The sequence below is a fragment of the Marmota monax genome, unplaced genomic scaffold (genome assembly GCF_021218885.2).
Source record: "Marmota monax isolate L192 unplaced genomic scaffold, Marmota_monax_Labrador192_F-V1.1 WCK01_AAM20220418_F8-fsc00003, whole genome shotgun sequence".
Classification (NCBI taxonomy): Eukaryota; Metazoa; Chordata; class Mammalia; order Rodentia; family Sciuridae; genus Marmota; species Marmota monax.
The window spans coordinates 2,417,127-2,433,867 of record NW_026694084.1 but is presented as its reverse complement, the minus strand read 5'-3'; the positions used below and the strand labels follow the sequence as shown (position 1 = coordinate 2,433,867).

The window sequence follows — 16,741 nt, the reverse complement described above, 5'->3', positions numbered from 1 at the left end:
TGAAGCAAAAAGGCTTTATATAGATGAAGTTTATCTATTTTTTAAATTTTGTGTTTGTGGTTGTTTTGGTGTTGTGTCTGAGAAACTGTGGTCTTAGTCAAAGGCACGAAGTTTTACTCTTGAGCTTTTTCCTAACTGTTCTAGTTTTAGTCTTTGTGTTCAGATTTGTGATTCATTTTGAGGTAATTTCTGCCCATGGTGTGAGATAAGGGCCCAACTTTATTCTTTTGTAAAACCATTTGTTAACAAAAGACTATATTTTCCTGTTATAACTTCTGACTTGGATTATTATTGGTGATCTTAACAACTTCAAGGTATTTTTAATGATCTTTTTGGAATTGGTGAAATTTATATTCTCTAAATTTTGAGTTTATTATTATTAGCAGTAGTTCTAACCATTTAAATGTGATATTCTTTTCCATATGAATGTTTTTGTAGTGTAAAAGTATAAAAAAAGTTCAGTGTTGATCACATGATAGGTATTTAGTTAATATTCATTGAACAAAAATAAATAAATCATGCTTTACTTGATTTTTAGTGGGTGCTTCTGGTTGATATTTAGTGGGTGTTTAGAAAATAATATATACTTGAAAGTTTATGATTAAATAAATACAATTGTGAGTCAGCCTGGTACAAATTGAAATAACAGAAAATAATTTCAAATTAGTTTCTCTGCAGGCATACTTGATTCTAGAATGTATTGGAAATATGTCCTATTACTTTTTAGATAATCTTTGCAGACATACTGGATAAAGGAAATTTTAATAGGATTTTCTATTATATAATCTCTCAGTGTCCTTATTATATAATTGTGGCTTGTGAAAGTGGGCATAAAATGCAGTATTTTCTGAGTGTATTCTGGCCATGTAAACTTATTTTGATTTTGTAGGTAACAGAGTTAGCAACCCAAAAAACTTTTAGAAATGCTTTTACTGTGATTCTATTTTGTAGACAATGAGGGAACTGGGGATCATCCATTTAACATTTACATATGCTCTATTTTGAATTTCAGTAAGAAAAAGCAACCAAGGATATTATTTTTGGTATCTGGAGTTGAATTTTCCAGGAATCCAAGCACAGCTTCCTCAGTAAAGACCTTGGTTTTGGAAACATCTTACCCCTTGGCGGCTCTCCAGAGTTCAGACTTGGCAGCATCAAGGACACAACGCAAGGTGTTTATTTGATTTAACATTTGGCAAAAGGTGTTTTGATTTGTAGTTTATTTCCTCTCACTTTGTTTTCTTGTTTTGGGTTGTTTGGTTCTGGCAAGGAACCTGGGTTCTGAATACAGTTCTTTCTTATGGAAGGCAGTATTACACTGAGGAAATGTTTTTACCTGTATTTATTTTATGGTATTTGGATAAATCTAAGTAAATGAAGCAAGATTCATAAAGCTATTAATCTTTTTCTGATTGGTTGTTAATTCATTTTATATTATTATCTACTAAGATTTGTTGCAACATAAAGAACTTATTCTCTCTTGATATTTGATACATTATTATACTTTGGTACATTAAAATATTTTGGTAATTACATATTGGTTTTACTCAATCTTGCTGCCTAGCAATTAATGAACATAAATTATCAGATATTCAGTGTTTTTTTCTAAGATTTCTCCATGCTGCACATGTATTATAGAGAGAGGAAATATGGCATAAGATGGGAGATTGGGGCTGTCGTTTCTTTGACCTTATCTTCTACTGTCTTTTCCCAGTCTTAACTCTTTGCAAAACCATTCAGTGGTTCTTCATTGCGCTCAAGATAAAAGCTAAAGCTCTTAAATTGACCCATAAAACTGACCCCTTGTTTTCTAATTTCATCTCTGAATATTGTCATCCTCCTTCACTTGCTCCAGGCATACTGACTCTTTTGTTTGAATATGCCAGGCATTTTCCCATCTCAGAACTTTTGTGCTTAGGTTGTTTGCCTTTGCATTGTTCTTGTCTTGGATATCTGCATGGCTAGTATCTTTACTTTCCTTTGTATCTGTATTAAAAAGGTCACCTTCAAATTGAAGGTCTTATCTGACTACCATGCAATACTTGATAGTCTTTCCCTGCTCTATAGCATTTATCACTATTTAATAAGATATGATTTTATTAAGTATTTTTTTTTGCTTATTGCCATTGTTCCTCAGAAAAATATGAGGTTATGATGGCAGGAATTTTTGTTTGCTTTGTTTTTACTCTATCTCTATCTCTACTAACTAGAATAGTCTCTTGTTCTTGATGACTGAATGAATGAACAGTTAATTCAATAAACATTTTAAGAACTTACTGTGCGCTTAACACTGTGTTTTCACTGTATGGTGAGAATGCACGACCGAAGTACACAGTTCCTTCTTTTAGGAGTACAGTTTAATAAGGGAAATAGATAACTGCGACAGTCATTTTATTACATTCTTGTGTTATAATAAGAATATGACTATAATGCTATCAACACTTGAAGAAGCAACATTTAAATCAGTTGATGTTGCACTCATGAAAATGTAACAAAAGTAACCCTCTGTATAAGTAAGAATAGCCTAGGTTGTGCTGCAGGAGCAAACCGGCCAAAAAAATACTGTTATGACACAACAAATGTTTATTTCTTTTATAGGCTGTTTGCCCCAAATGGGTTGATAGGGAAACTTTAGGGACCCAAGATGTTGACCACTTCATCCAAAAGTATTTCCATGATCACAGCAGCAGTGGGAAGACTGGCTTATTATATATTGTCATTTATGAGTTTGATTGGTCAAAGCAAATTGTTTAATTTGAAATGGGGGAACTGTGAAGTATAATATTGCCTTCTATCAGAGGGGAAGGATAATTAGAAGATTAGAGTCAAATTAGTGACTGCCATACCCTTTTTCTATTTTAAGGAAGAATAGAACATATCCTAATAAAAATATTTTGAAGCATTTTTAGAGAAAGGAAGAGCATGAGCAAAGATAGTAAAGTATTGTGTAATATAATAGCAAACTGTGTTTCATTCCAAATAGTTGGAGCACATTATATGTGTGGGATAAAGACAGGTTAAAAAGATCGGAGAGACTATGGGCCAGAGTTTACCAAACTCTGAAGTAAGAACTGCATCTTAAAGGACATGGGGAAATATTCAATGATATAGCATACTTCAGGGGAATATCTTGACTAAACTTAAATCATAAAAGATTGTTCTGGAAGTGCCATGATATAGATTTGTGGGAAAGAAGACTGAAGATAGAAAAAATCAATTCTGCTACAAATTCAGTATTGCAAGTGATGCCCCAGGTGGAGGCACTGGCAGAGCATATAGAAAGAATGGAACAAAAGGCATGTTTTGGGGGTAATCTCCTGTACACAGGGGAAGCCTTGGCAGAAGACGGAACATTTCTTACCCTGAGATCAAAGTAGAAGTACTGATGCAGACAGGGTTTGTGTCTAAGGCTATGTGTAGATTTGTGTGTTGGTGTCTGTGAGAGACTTAGAGCAAGCTTGAATATTGACTGATTTACCTGATAGCCTGTATTTTCTTTCTGAGTTAGGAAATGAACCCAAGTGCCCAGGCTAAAATGAATATGGATGGGGATTTGAGCAGAGCTGTGCAAATTGGGATGGCTAGAGTCAAATGGGAGATACAGAAGATTTGAGGCACAGGGATTGCTAGAAATTTTTAGCATTTTTTTTAATAAACTATACATTTTACTGAAAAAGTTGCTTTGGGAAACTCAGTTGCTTTTATCTTTAAATTGTTTATAATTCAGTAAAGATTGAAAATGTATACCTTAGCATGTATAGATTTAATAGTTCTATAGAATTTTGAGCATGTGATTTTTATTAGGGGGCTTATGAAATATAATAGCCTCTGGATAAGAATTTTGTTTAACTTGATAAGAAAATTTCAATCATTTCTTAATAGTGGAAAAATTTTATAACTAGTTAAGTAATTATGCAGTACTATTATGGAAATTTTTTTTCTGATAGCTCTAAACTTTTTTTAGAACAGCTTTTAAGTTCACAGCAAAATTGAGAGGAAGGTATAGAGATATCCTTTATGCCTCCTGTCCTAATGCATGCATAATTTGTTCGTTATCAACATTTCCTACTAGAGTCTTATATTTGTTACAGCTGATGAATCTGCATTGATACAGCATCACCCAAGTCCATTTCTTACTTTAAGGTTCACTGTTGCTAATGTACATTCCATGGTTCTGGACACATGTATAATGACATGTATCTACCATTATAGTATCATATAGAAGGAAACTTTTGTGTTCTGCCTATGATTGCTGCTTCATATTATAAGAGTATGATTATTTTTGTAAGAAAATGCCAAACTTCCAAAATGGCAATATTGTTTTGCATTCCCACCATCAATGAGTGAGAGTTCCCATTGCTCCACATCCTTAACCAGCATTTGATGTTGTCAGTACTCTGGACTCTGTCCATTATAATAGTGTGAAGAGATCTCATTATTGTTACTATAATTTAAGAGTTGTTCTAAAATTGGGTTTCTTGTTGCCATTATATGTTAGATCCAGGATTATTATAAACACAGAAATGCTACATTTATTATCGAAAGGTCCAAACCTCTATGATAGAATGAGTTTAATTAAAGCCAGGCTACTGCTCTAATATAGGAAACTGTATTGACATGCACAATGCATGTGGCAGATATAATAGAAAAATTGACTTACAGACTAAGTAATACTAACATCAAGAAGAGGACATAAGGAAGAATTGGTAGAAGTGGTCACCTGACAAGGTCCTTTTCTTAAACAGAAGTATAATTTGGGACTTCACGCAATCAGAGATTAAGCTGCCAGTTTAAAAAATAGTGAATAGTGTGTGTGCTTTTTTTTTTGTTGTTCTAAAGTATTCAATTTTAGAAAGTAAATATTTTTGAGTACCCATTATGTACATATACTGTAAGTATGTAAGTGATACTATGTTAATCCAGAGTTTCCCGCATTTATAATCAAGGACAATATACATTTATTATCACAAATGAAAGGTTATTTGGCATCTTGTAAGTTATCTAAAGACACTTTTATTGAAGATTCTTAGCTGTTGATAAAAGATGGGTAGGAGAGCTAGCAGTAGCAGAAACTGTACAATTACCTGTAATTAAGTTGTTACAGGCTTAGTATATTCTGAGACCATTCTTAAGAACCTATATATAATGGAGCTTATTGATTTTTAATGAGATGGGGTTAAGGTCAGGGTGTTTTATGAGGGGGAGTCTAAAGTACTGTTTGCCCTGTGAACCTTAACAGTAACTTATTGAATCAGCACAATGTAGAGGTATTAGTAATACTGAGTACTTATTGTGTGAGAAGCATCATGTTAAGCACTTTATCTGATTTATTTATTTAATTTAGCCACTATAATACAGCCATGAGATAAGTGTTCTTATTGTACCCATTTTAAAAATGTAAAATGAGCTTACATGGGTCAATAGCTAAAAAGTAAGAGACTCAGAGGAAACAAGTTAAAGTAGAGTTCATCTATACTTTATTATGCTCATATTCTTTAATAATATGTAACTACTTTGTGCTAGACATTGTCCCTATTTTTTGAGAATCTTTAGTATGCAAAGCAAAGATCCCTGTTCTTTTGGTACTGCATTCCAGTCAAGAGAAGTCAGAAAATAAACAATAGACTAAGTTTAGTGTGAAAAATTATTTTAATAGTTTTAAACATAGTTTTGATAGATCTAAGAAAAATAACTTTTATGTTTCAACACTGATAATCTGATTGTTCATTAATTTGGCAGTGCCTACACCAAATCATGCAAAGTATGAAATATTGAGTGCTATAAATATTTATTAAATAATTAATTTGATGAAATAATGCTGACCATTATTATAGTGAAATCTCTCCCTTTTCTCCTTCCTTATACACTGAAGATGCAGCATTCCAACGAAGCAATTAAATATCATTTGTCATTTTTAAAGGAACTTTGTTTTCTGTAATTACAGACCTAGGTGGTCTATGGCTTAAAAACAATGAAACTGAATTTTAAAAAGGCCCTAGGATATATTTTTCTAAAGAAGGACACATTTAAGTACAGTCTTGGCATCTCAAAATATCTTCAGAAGCTCATGATTAAAGATTTAATTTTGTTCTTTTTGTTTGCAATATATGGGCTTATATATAATAAAAGAAAAGGGAGACAATGAATATGAAAATGAGAATGAATTACACTGGGGCTCCTTGGGTAACTTTTTCAGAATCCTACCAATGTAATGCAGGGAATTGACTAAATATTTACATATTGTTAAAATAACTATATCATTTTTCTCTGTGTTTCTTCTACTTTTCTTCAAGCAATCTTGGTATTACTATACCATATATTCCCTTATGCAAGCATGTCTAGTTTTACTGCTTTAAACCCTCTGTTAGGTAAACCATCTTGCATTAATTCTTTCTTGTGAGTGCTTCAAAGGGTTAAATAATGGATATGGTTTATGGAATTCATCCCTGAAATAATAATGATGTGGCAGAGTGAAAAATTAAAATGTTCAATCACAAGGTCATTAACAAAGAATAAAAAATAATTAAGGGCAAAAGAAGAAAGAAGGTTTTAAGATAAAATCCAAACTCAACTTGAATATAAAAAGAGCTGGGTGTTGAAAAAGGCATAGCCAGAATTTTTGCAGAGAATGGAATCTATATTTAAAGAAAAGTATAGTTCTGTTTGTAACTAGATTTTTGTATTGAAAGAGATAGCATGAATGTGTTTAGAACAAGATTCTAAAAGAATTTTGGAAAAAATAGAGGTAACAAAAATGACACATATATTTAAAAAATAAACTAGTTTGCATGACACATTCAGGAGAAATATGGTCCAGTTAGAGATTATGATGATGGCTAATTACATTAAAAAGTTGGAAAACAACTTTTTTTTTTTTTTTGCTTATTATTAGCTTTAGGGAATTTACTCATGAAATTAAGAGTTGCTTACTTTTACAAAATCACATTTTTTGATCTGAGCTACCCAGAACAAGTTTAAAGGCAGGAACTCAGAATAATTCATAGCCTTTTTACTACATTCATTTTTAAATGCCTTATTTGAAAGGAATGTCCTGGTTTATGATTTTCATATTTTTCCCTTTTAGAAAGAGGCAGATGGTATGAAAACTGGACTCCCTTATTTAAAGGAATGTTGATATTTATAACCAAGCTTATCTCCAGCAAGATTTGTTTTTTGCAGCTGTTCCAGGTTGGAAAAAAATATTATATGAAAGTCCTGGCTTGTTTTCCTTTCCATATTTTGGGGGGATTTCAAAATGTGAAAAAATGATGTTTGATTTTAAATATGAATGCAATGTAAACTGTGATTTTTTTCTGTCTATATGTGAATTTTCTGTTTGTATGCTGTGATGATATTACTTTTTGTTTTACTGATCTATTTCCTTGGTACTTCACACTTAAGAAATAATTTACTCATTATTTTCTATATATCATCAAAATATTCTAGGAAATGTAGATTTTCATGAGGAGTTAGCTTATATTATTAAACAAACGAATTTCTTATTTTCCATTTTAATATTTTAGGCATTTTCCTCTCTGTTCAGAGTATCTTTACTTGTTTTTTTTGCCTATAACTATATTTATATAATTTATTTTAATTTTTTCTTTTTATTTTGTTCTCTTTGATTCTCTTTTTAATTATAAATGATGCCATATTTCTCTGGATATATTTTACATCCCTTATTTGTATAACTTAATTGAAAAATAACTATTTTGTACTATGAACAATACATGAAGCTGTCTCTTTGGGCACATGTAAATATAAAAGAATGGACACCCATGCCTCCATATGCATATAATTTTTATACATATGTATATGTGTATAAGGACCAACACATATATAGTGTTCCATAAAGAAAGAATTTGTAATTAATGCATTGTGAATAAATGTGTTAACTATTGATTAATGGGAAAGTAGCAAATAGTATGCTTGTCAAAGGAACTCCACTATTTATGTAGTGATATCTTCTTGAGTATGAAATATTGTGCAAATTGTTACTATGTCAGACTTACATATTTTTCATTTTAAATTCTGAAGCAAAAACTTTTACTTAAAATTTTTTGTTGCCTCTCTATCTCACTCAACAATTTCACCATTTACTTCAACATCATGAAATGCAGCATACTTGAAATCTATGAAACCAGTCATTACTAGTAGCCAACAACTTAATTATCTCCAGAGAGATTTCTTGCTCTTTTATGAACAAATGTTTTAAGTTTCAATCTTTAGTTCCCAAAATAAATTTCATTTTTTTCTCTTATTAGTCACAGAGTTAATGGTGCATGAGTCCTTTCAGTAAATTTTCTCACTTCAGTCTATTCCACATCTTCTTTTATCCTTTCTTTATTGTTTACAGTGATGCTCACTGAAGTGAAATGTGAAGAATATGGGAACTCAGTTGGTATATCACCTCTTTCTTTCTTTTTATAAGTGATGTTTTCACACAAGTGGAATACTCCACTACACAAATGCCATTCTGTCCTTTCATGAGTGTTTGCTTTATGTGTATTTGGAAAAAAAAAGTTACATGGAATTTTCAAAATAGAGGAAACAAATTGACATGACACAGTTAGTTAAAACTCCTAGCATTCTACTATTCTATACATTTACCATGTAACAAAGCAAGTGATTCTGTATAAGGCATAAAACTACAAATAAAAATGTTGCACATCTCTACTCCCGTTTTTTTTTTTGTTGTTGTTGTTACTGCTTTATGCTTCTTTATGTTTGTTTCCAGTGAATAACTATATGAGCAAGTGTTTAAGGACCATACAATGTGGAGTTGTCTGTTTTCATTTTCTACTCATTAAGCAAGGAGATCCCACATATATGTTATTAAATCCTTTGAAAATAAAAAAAAATGAAGGATATTCCTTCAATCAGCATCTTACATATCTGAATGAACATAAGTCAGATAGGAAAAGCTAGGACATAAATATGATATGGCTGAAGAAGGAGATGATGTGTTTAGCCATATAAATATAAAAGTACCAGTATATAATAGAAAGTGAAATAAAATATATTTAACTAAATTAAAATCATTGGATTTTTAAACTCAGAAAGTTCTTATGAATTTCCTGTTTGCAGCTCTTTAATGTGAAAATTGGTGATTATTTTCGGTCTGTTTATTGAGGCAAATAACAAATTGCTGATGATGGATCACTCTCTTTTGGAAATATCCTTCTTTAGAGCCCAATACAGAGATTAAGTGTCAGCTTTTCAGAAGGAGGATTTGATCAATATTGGTGCCATCCAGCATTGGAGAAAATTTCTTGGATCAAATCTTTTTCACCTAAAATTTTTCTTATTTCTCTAATTTTGATCTCTAGACCAAAATTTAATTTATGTGAAACTTGTCTTCCCATTCATTATGACATAACCACAGAATATCATCATAGTTACAAATTCTGTCCACACACAAGCTGGGGAGGCAGTTAGGCAAGGGTGAGAGTCATTGGGAGTCATCTTAGACTTCTGTTTACCACATTTGATAAAAAGTATTACCTATCAATATGAATATAATGATAATTTTAATGAGTAATCTGAAATCAGTTTTCTTTTTTAAAAAAAAAAACTTGATCACAGCTCCTTCTTGCTTTACTCACAACATTTTCATATTTACTTTGACATTCCATTCTCTACATCTCTGTTGCTACTATCATAGTTTCCTCTTTATCTGGGTTTAGAGTAGTATAGACATCAGGAACCTACGTTTTTAGGTTTCTTGCCTTTTCTGAATTCCCAGGGAGAATTATTCTGTGTCTACATTCTACATTCAAAATTATTTTCAGAAAGCACAGAATATCTCAGCTAAGTACAAACAAACAAACAAACAAAAATTCTGCCATATATTTAGGAACAAATGTAGCAGAAATGCAATAATGTATTTTCTTATCCTAGGATCCCCAGACAACATATTTTGAGGCACAACCTAGGGTTGGGTAAAACATTGGAAGATAAAGAGTGAGGGAGAAATGGAAGAAAGAGAAACAGTGAAGGAAGAAAAACAAAAGTTGATGACTAAGCAGCCCTCAGATATATAAGAAAACCCAGACACTGTCTTAGTCACTTGCTCAGTCATGCGGAGCATCGCCAAACAAACTGTATAGAATCGCTCAGTTAAATTAAGGTAGGGGAAGAGATTTATCTGCCAACATCTTCCCAACTCTTGGTTTTCATTGGTCAAACTTCTTCTCATGGCACATATCATCCCTGTTCTTTCAGATTGTGTTCCTAATCCTTGTGGGCAGTTGTTGGGGGAAGTCAGATCCCACAGTGTAGGCTGTGAGGCTTTATTGGAATCTGGAAGTGATAGGAAAAACCAAGCTTGTGTGGGTCAGTGTATAGGTATTGCTGTGACTGTGGAGGTGATGTTGGAGCTGTGCCTCTTCCTTTACCCACAAAGGAGCGCTATGCCAGTCAGTGGTTTTAGAAGATAAGTTGAAGGTAGTGCCTGTTGCTTGCTAAGGGCATTGCCTAAGTGACAGAGAATTCAGTAGGTAGTAAATCTGGGCAAGTACAAAAACTGGGTTCAACACAGGATGATGGTAATGATTAGATCTGGCCAAATTCTTTAAAGATTATTTATCATATATAAATGTGATTTTCACAGTATCTGGTTCACAGTAAGCACTCATTATTTGTTTGTTTAATTTTTAGATAATATAGTTTCTCTGGTCCTTAGAGTCTTTTCAACATTTGGATATGAGTTTCTTTTATGGTGGGAGAATGAATCAGGTATAATTACTATCAGAAACATAAATATCATTTCTTTGGATATCCTTTATTGAGTGTTTGAGTTATTTAAAAAGCATTGATCTTTTGAATGTGTTACTTTTCAAATGTGAATATTCAGTTAGGGTAGTATTCCTTACTGGTGTGACAAAAAGTACTTATGAATTTCAAATGTCTGTGTGGAATAAAGAATTTCACAATTAGGAATTCAGATATTTACATGTCTTCTTACAGAAAGATTTTATTATTATTATTTGTTGGGTATTATCAAGGTTGATTTAATAAATGTTATTTAACCTTTTCACTTTGGTGCTGGTAATGATAAGTCTGTTTTCTAAGAAATGTAAGTTTAAGAGAGAGAGATAGGAATGACAGAAATTCAAAGTGACTGTGGGATTATCCAGAGCAGAGTAGCAGGTTCTCTGAAAAGAGAAACTAAGGAAGTTTCTGAACATTCAGAGTGTCTCACATTTTCTTGCTATTGCAAAAATCTATGACAAATTTATGTAAAAACAAAAACTCAACATCCATGCAAAGTTTATAAGCTTTTATTATTTAAAACAACAGCAACAGGAAATATGTATTTTAATTTTCAAATTTATTGAAACAAGTAGTTTTTTTTGGAATCCTCCTGTTGGATAATCTCTGCAGAATATTTAGTCGTGTTCTATTTTTCATTCCTAATATTGTTTGTATATTTTTCTTGTTCTGTCTTGATGAGAGTTAGTACTATGTCATTATTTTAAAAAAATTATTCTAATTTGTTATATATGACAGCAGAATGCATTTCAATTCATATTACACATATATAGAACACATTATTTTCATATCTCTGGTTGTACACAACATAGAGTCATACCATTCATGTCTTCATACATGAAATTAGGGTAATGATATCCATCTCATTCTACCTTCTTTTCTACCCCCATGCCCCCTCACATCCCTTCCCTCCCCTTTGCCCTATCTAGAGGCAAATGCCATGATTTTATTCTCTTTTAATGCTGAATATTATTCCATTGTGTGTGTATGTGTATGTGTGTGTGTATATATATATATATATATATATATATATATATATATATATATCACAGTTTCTTTATCCATTCATCTATTGAAGGGCATCTAGGTTGGTTCTGCAGTTTAGCTATTGTAAATTGTATTGCTATAAACATTGATATGGCTGTGTCCATGTAGTTTGCTGTTTTTGAGTCCTTTGGGTATAGACCGAGGAGTGGGATAGTTGGGTCAAATGGTGGTTTCAGTTCCAGTTTTCCAAGGAATCTCCATACTGCTTTCCAGATTGGCTGCACCAATTTGCAGTCCCACCAGAAGTGTACGAGTGTGCCTTTCCCCCCCACATCCTTGCCAATTTTTATATTCTTAATAGCTGCCATTCTGTCTGGAGTTAGATGAGTAGTTTTGATTTGAATTTCTCTGATCACTAGAGATGTTGAACATTTTTTCATATGTTTGTTGATTAATTATATATCACCTTCTGAGAATTGGCTGTTCAGTTCCTTGGCCCATTTATTTATTGGGTTATTTGTTCTTTTGGTGTTAAGATTTTTGAGTTCTTTATATATCCTAGAGATTAGTGCTCTGTCTGATATGCATGTGGTAACATGGTAACAATTTGCTCCAAAAATGTAGGCTCTCTATTCACCTCACTGATTTTTTTTTTTTTTCTGAGAAGAAGCTTTTTTAGTTGGAATTTACCCATTTATTGACTCTTGATTTTAATTGTTGCACTATAGGACTCTTATTAAGGAATTCAGGTCCTAATCTATCATGTTGGAGATTTGGGCCTACTTTTTCTTCTTCTTTTTTTTTTTTTTTTAAAGAGAGAGAGAGAGTGAGAGAGAAAATTTCAATATTTATTTTTCAGTTTTCGGCAGATACAACATCTTTGTTTGTATGTGGTGCTGAGGATCGAACCCGGGCCGCACGCATGCCAGGCAAGCATGCTACCCCTGGAACCACATTCCCAGCCCCTACTTTTTCTTCTATTAAGTACAGTGTCTCTGGTTTAATTCCGAGGACCTTGATCCACTTTGAGTTGAGTTTCATGCATGGTAAGAGATAGGGATTTTCTCTTTACTTCATTTCTCTTTAGTCTTTTGTAATTTAAGTTTACTCTAAACATTTTCCTTTTTAAAGAAAAAAACCTAATTGACTTATAATATGTACAGGAGCATGCTTATGACCTAATAGTGTATATATTGAATTTTTTAAAAATGCACACTGATGTAAATCCATGAGTATTTTATTTTAGCCACAATTTGTATACATTTTGTTGATGAAGTCTTTGGATCTGTATAGTCCACAGCATGGAAGTTAGAGTCTTTTTCTTTTGTACAATTTATTTCAAATCTATATTTTTCTTATTTTAATTTGCTAGCTTTTTGTTTTCTTTCTTTTTTGTGGAACTGAATGCTTTTAGAAAGCTCAACTATCACTATGCAGCATCACTTTGACATCTTTTAAAATGAAATGCCTTAGGAAAGACATTTCACATTTGACAGTGTAGGAGTTTGGGAACAGGAGATGGGAGATGGAAAACCACTAAGATAGAAATTTTTTTGCTTGCTTTATGTATTTTAATCATATCTGACAAATCATTTTTGTTAATCCATTGTAACTGAAATTTGATTGTACTTCTTTTCTCTCTACATTCTGCATTAGAGTTATGTTAGTCATAACTCAATGCTTTTCCCCATCAATGGTTTCCACATTGTTTTCTCAGTTTGTTACCTCAATTTCTTTATTATATTTCCCTAGTAATACAATTTGGTGGTTTTACAAATGTGTGATTTGTATCATAGTTTGTAAATGTAAATTTTAATTCCACATTCTGTTTAAAAACTACCAGTTTGAAAAACTTATTTTGGTGAAGTGGTAATGATAGAATCACATAGTACTTCAATATAATACCCTTTCCACATTTAATGTAACTTCTATATAATTGAATATATAGTAGTTATTTTTATACTTTTCACAGCTACTTACTAATAAGGCTATTTTAAAATAAATAATACAGAATGATAAATCTATAGAAATAAAATAACCATGAAGGGTATTCTAATGGTTGCTTTCAACTCTTTATTTCACCTTATTTTCTTAGATTAAGATTACTTTGGTAAACATAGCTTACTTTCATTGGTTTTAAAATATGTGTTTGTTGGGCATGCTGATGTGTACCTGTAATTCCAGTGATTTGAGTGGCTGATGCAAGAGGATTATAATTTTGAGACTAGTCTTGGTAACACAACAATGTAGCAAGACCCTGACTCAAAATAGATAAATAAGAAAATAGATAAATAAATATAATGTTTTATAAAGCAGACTGGAGATAGAGCTCAGTGGCAAAGCATCCTGGATTCAATCCCACATTACCAATAAATAAATAAAGAAAAAAGATATGAGTTTTATAATAGTATTATTATTATTAAGATTATTCTAATATGCAAATATGTGTTTCTAGGCCCCAAAATAATTATTCACAGTTGAGTACATGGGCTAATATATATACAGTTTTTTTTTGTTTGTTTTGTTTTGTTTTTAGTTGGAAAGGAATCTAGAAATTGTTTAAGAAGGGAAACTACATGACTTTGTCAAGGCCATTTAGTCTTTTTTTTTTTTTAATAATATGGTTAAACTAAGGTTTTATGCCTGTGACCTGGAATGTTTACCTACTAGTTTTTATTTTGTCAAGGGACGCAGACATTGAACAAGTGTCTTTTTGAAACTGGACCAAACTAGAATTTTTTTCTTTCAGTTTATTATTCCTGAAGTAGTTAGCTATATACAGAGAGAGTGAAAGACAAATCTGTATTATTTTTGGTTCCCTCTATATGGGCTTAAATGGCTTTTCTTATGATGTTTTTGTTAGATCTGGAAATGAATTACTTGAAATGGATAATGGACATGGAAATGACTAACAATTAGCATTAGTGATGGCTGCCATTAAAATAGATAAGGAATTTAGTGAGTAAAATCTCATTTGTATATTTTACAGTCAAAAGTATGAAAATCATTGTTTTAAAATCCTAGATTAAGTGATGAATGAATATATTTACTCATAATTTCACTTTATGGGTATTGAATATAAGTAATTTAGTATAGCCAAACTGTTTTTTAATGTACAAATATTTATGTGTATATACAGTATGTGACTATATATTCAAATGACACTTTTAGTTTCCTGTCTAGAATTCTTACTCTTTATCTTCAAAGAAGTCTGACTATATTCCATTATCTACTCTTGCTGAAGACCGCCACATACTTAGGGGAAACAGATCCCACTGTCAGTTTCAAGGGATAGTTGGTTTAAATACAATCTCATTTTCCTTACCATAAAGTGGAACATATATGTCCATAATGTGTAAAATAATGTGACAGGCCTGTATGGATGTTTAATATTGGATATTAATATCATCCTCCAGTTGGTCCCTATCAACCCAGGATATTTATTTGGTACATTTGGTTCAAATGAGCTTTTATCATTTTTTTCATAAGTAATTCACAAATTTAAAAAATCTTAGATATTAATTTTCTTTTACTAATTACTATAAAAATTATCCATATGACAAATTTATATTGATAACTGTGTCCAACAGGTTTCTCAGTGTCAAAGAAGAAAGTTATACAGATAATTGTGGAATAGTCAAGACTAAAACTTGGTGATATTGGATTGGAAGTATCAACTTCACACACACACACACACACACACACACACACATATATATATATATATATATATATATATATATATATATATATATAAAACAGTATATCTCCATTAGAAATTAGCATATCTTGACTTCAGATCTTTGTTTCTAGAGCCAATTTTTGAGGAAATGTATACTGGGCATCTTGGAAAAATTGCAGATTCAAGAGCAGGTGTAGGAAAAGTTCAGGATGATCTATGAATATTTTAAGGGCTAGACAGTATGGAAGTAATTAAAATAATTATGGTAGGGGCTGGGGTTGTGGCTCAGTGGTAGAGTGCTCGCCTAGCATGCATGAGGCACTGGGTTTGATCCTCAGCACCACATAAAAACAAAATAATGTGTCCACCTAAAACTAAAAAAATACATTAATAAATAAATATTTTTTTAAAAAATTATGGTGATATGTCAAAAGGACACAAGCCACCTTGAAGGACATTCCATTGGCCAATACCAAAGCAATTTGGGCATTAAAATAAACAAATGATACAGATGAAATCTAACTCATTGATCAAAAAGTGATCTATGATTATATACTGCTATAAACACAAATGAGTAAATAGGGAGAAGCAAATACTCTTGTACATAGTACAACACCAACTAATAAATGTGGTAGGAATGATGAAATTGGAAAATAATTATATGGTAACTGTCAGAGTTTTAATAATTCAAGAAACATGAATAGATGGCAAACTAATAGTTGCAAAATTTTATAAAGAACAAGATATAAAACTTTTTATAAACACATTGATTACTAAGGAAAAAGCTTAAATTCACAGTGGAGAAATTGGGTAGAAACTACCCTAGTGAAGTAATCAAAGTTAGCATCACCAATTGAGGACATCATGCAATAAAAACAATACTGTATTTGTGATATTCCTGTGATGTATTTGTGAGTTGAGTGAAAACCAAAAATTGAGGGAGAAAGCAGTGTAAAAAAGTTAGACAAAGGATAAATGAGAAAATTAGGTTGATCATTCTCAGTCAGAATGATTCTGAACGTATGATAGAAGTAGTCAGGGCTAGGGAGACAGGACCTTAGTGTATATTTGAAAGAATAAGGCACCAGAGGAGAGCATATTATATGGAACAGGTGAACTTCGGGAACATCAATTATCAGTTTCACAGGCAGAGGTAGAGTGCTTATAAAGGAGGCCAAGAAAAAAATCTAAATGGAGAGGAGAATCAGGAAAAGTGTTACCTTGGAAACCAACAACTTAATATTTTAGGACTAAGTACTCAGTGGTGCCACATGCCTCAGAGTAATTTTGTAAATAATG

General features: G+C 31.8%; 1 protein-coding gene across 7 annotated transcripts in view; it reads left to right on the top strand.

Annotated features, from left to right (window-relative positions):
- Positions 1–16,741, top strand: part of Triqk (triple QxxK/R motif containing) — an 80,981-nt gene that overhangs the window by 15,587 nt on the left and 48,653 nt on the right. For 4 of the 7 annotated variants that reach the window (XM_046464901.2, XM_046464898.2, XM_046464902.2 and 1 more), the window contains exon 2: positions 1,013–1,172. The exons of 2 other annotated variants lie outside the window; for them this stretch is intronic. The gene's annotated coding sequence lies outside the window, so the exon portion shown is untranslated. Of the gene's footprint in view, positions 1–1,012; positions 1,203–16,741 lie in introns of all 7 variants that reach the window. One more of the 7 variants, XM_058585611.1, reaches the window with a different exon arrangement.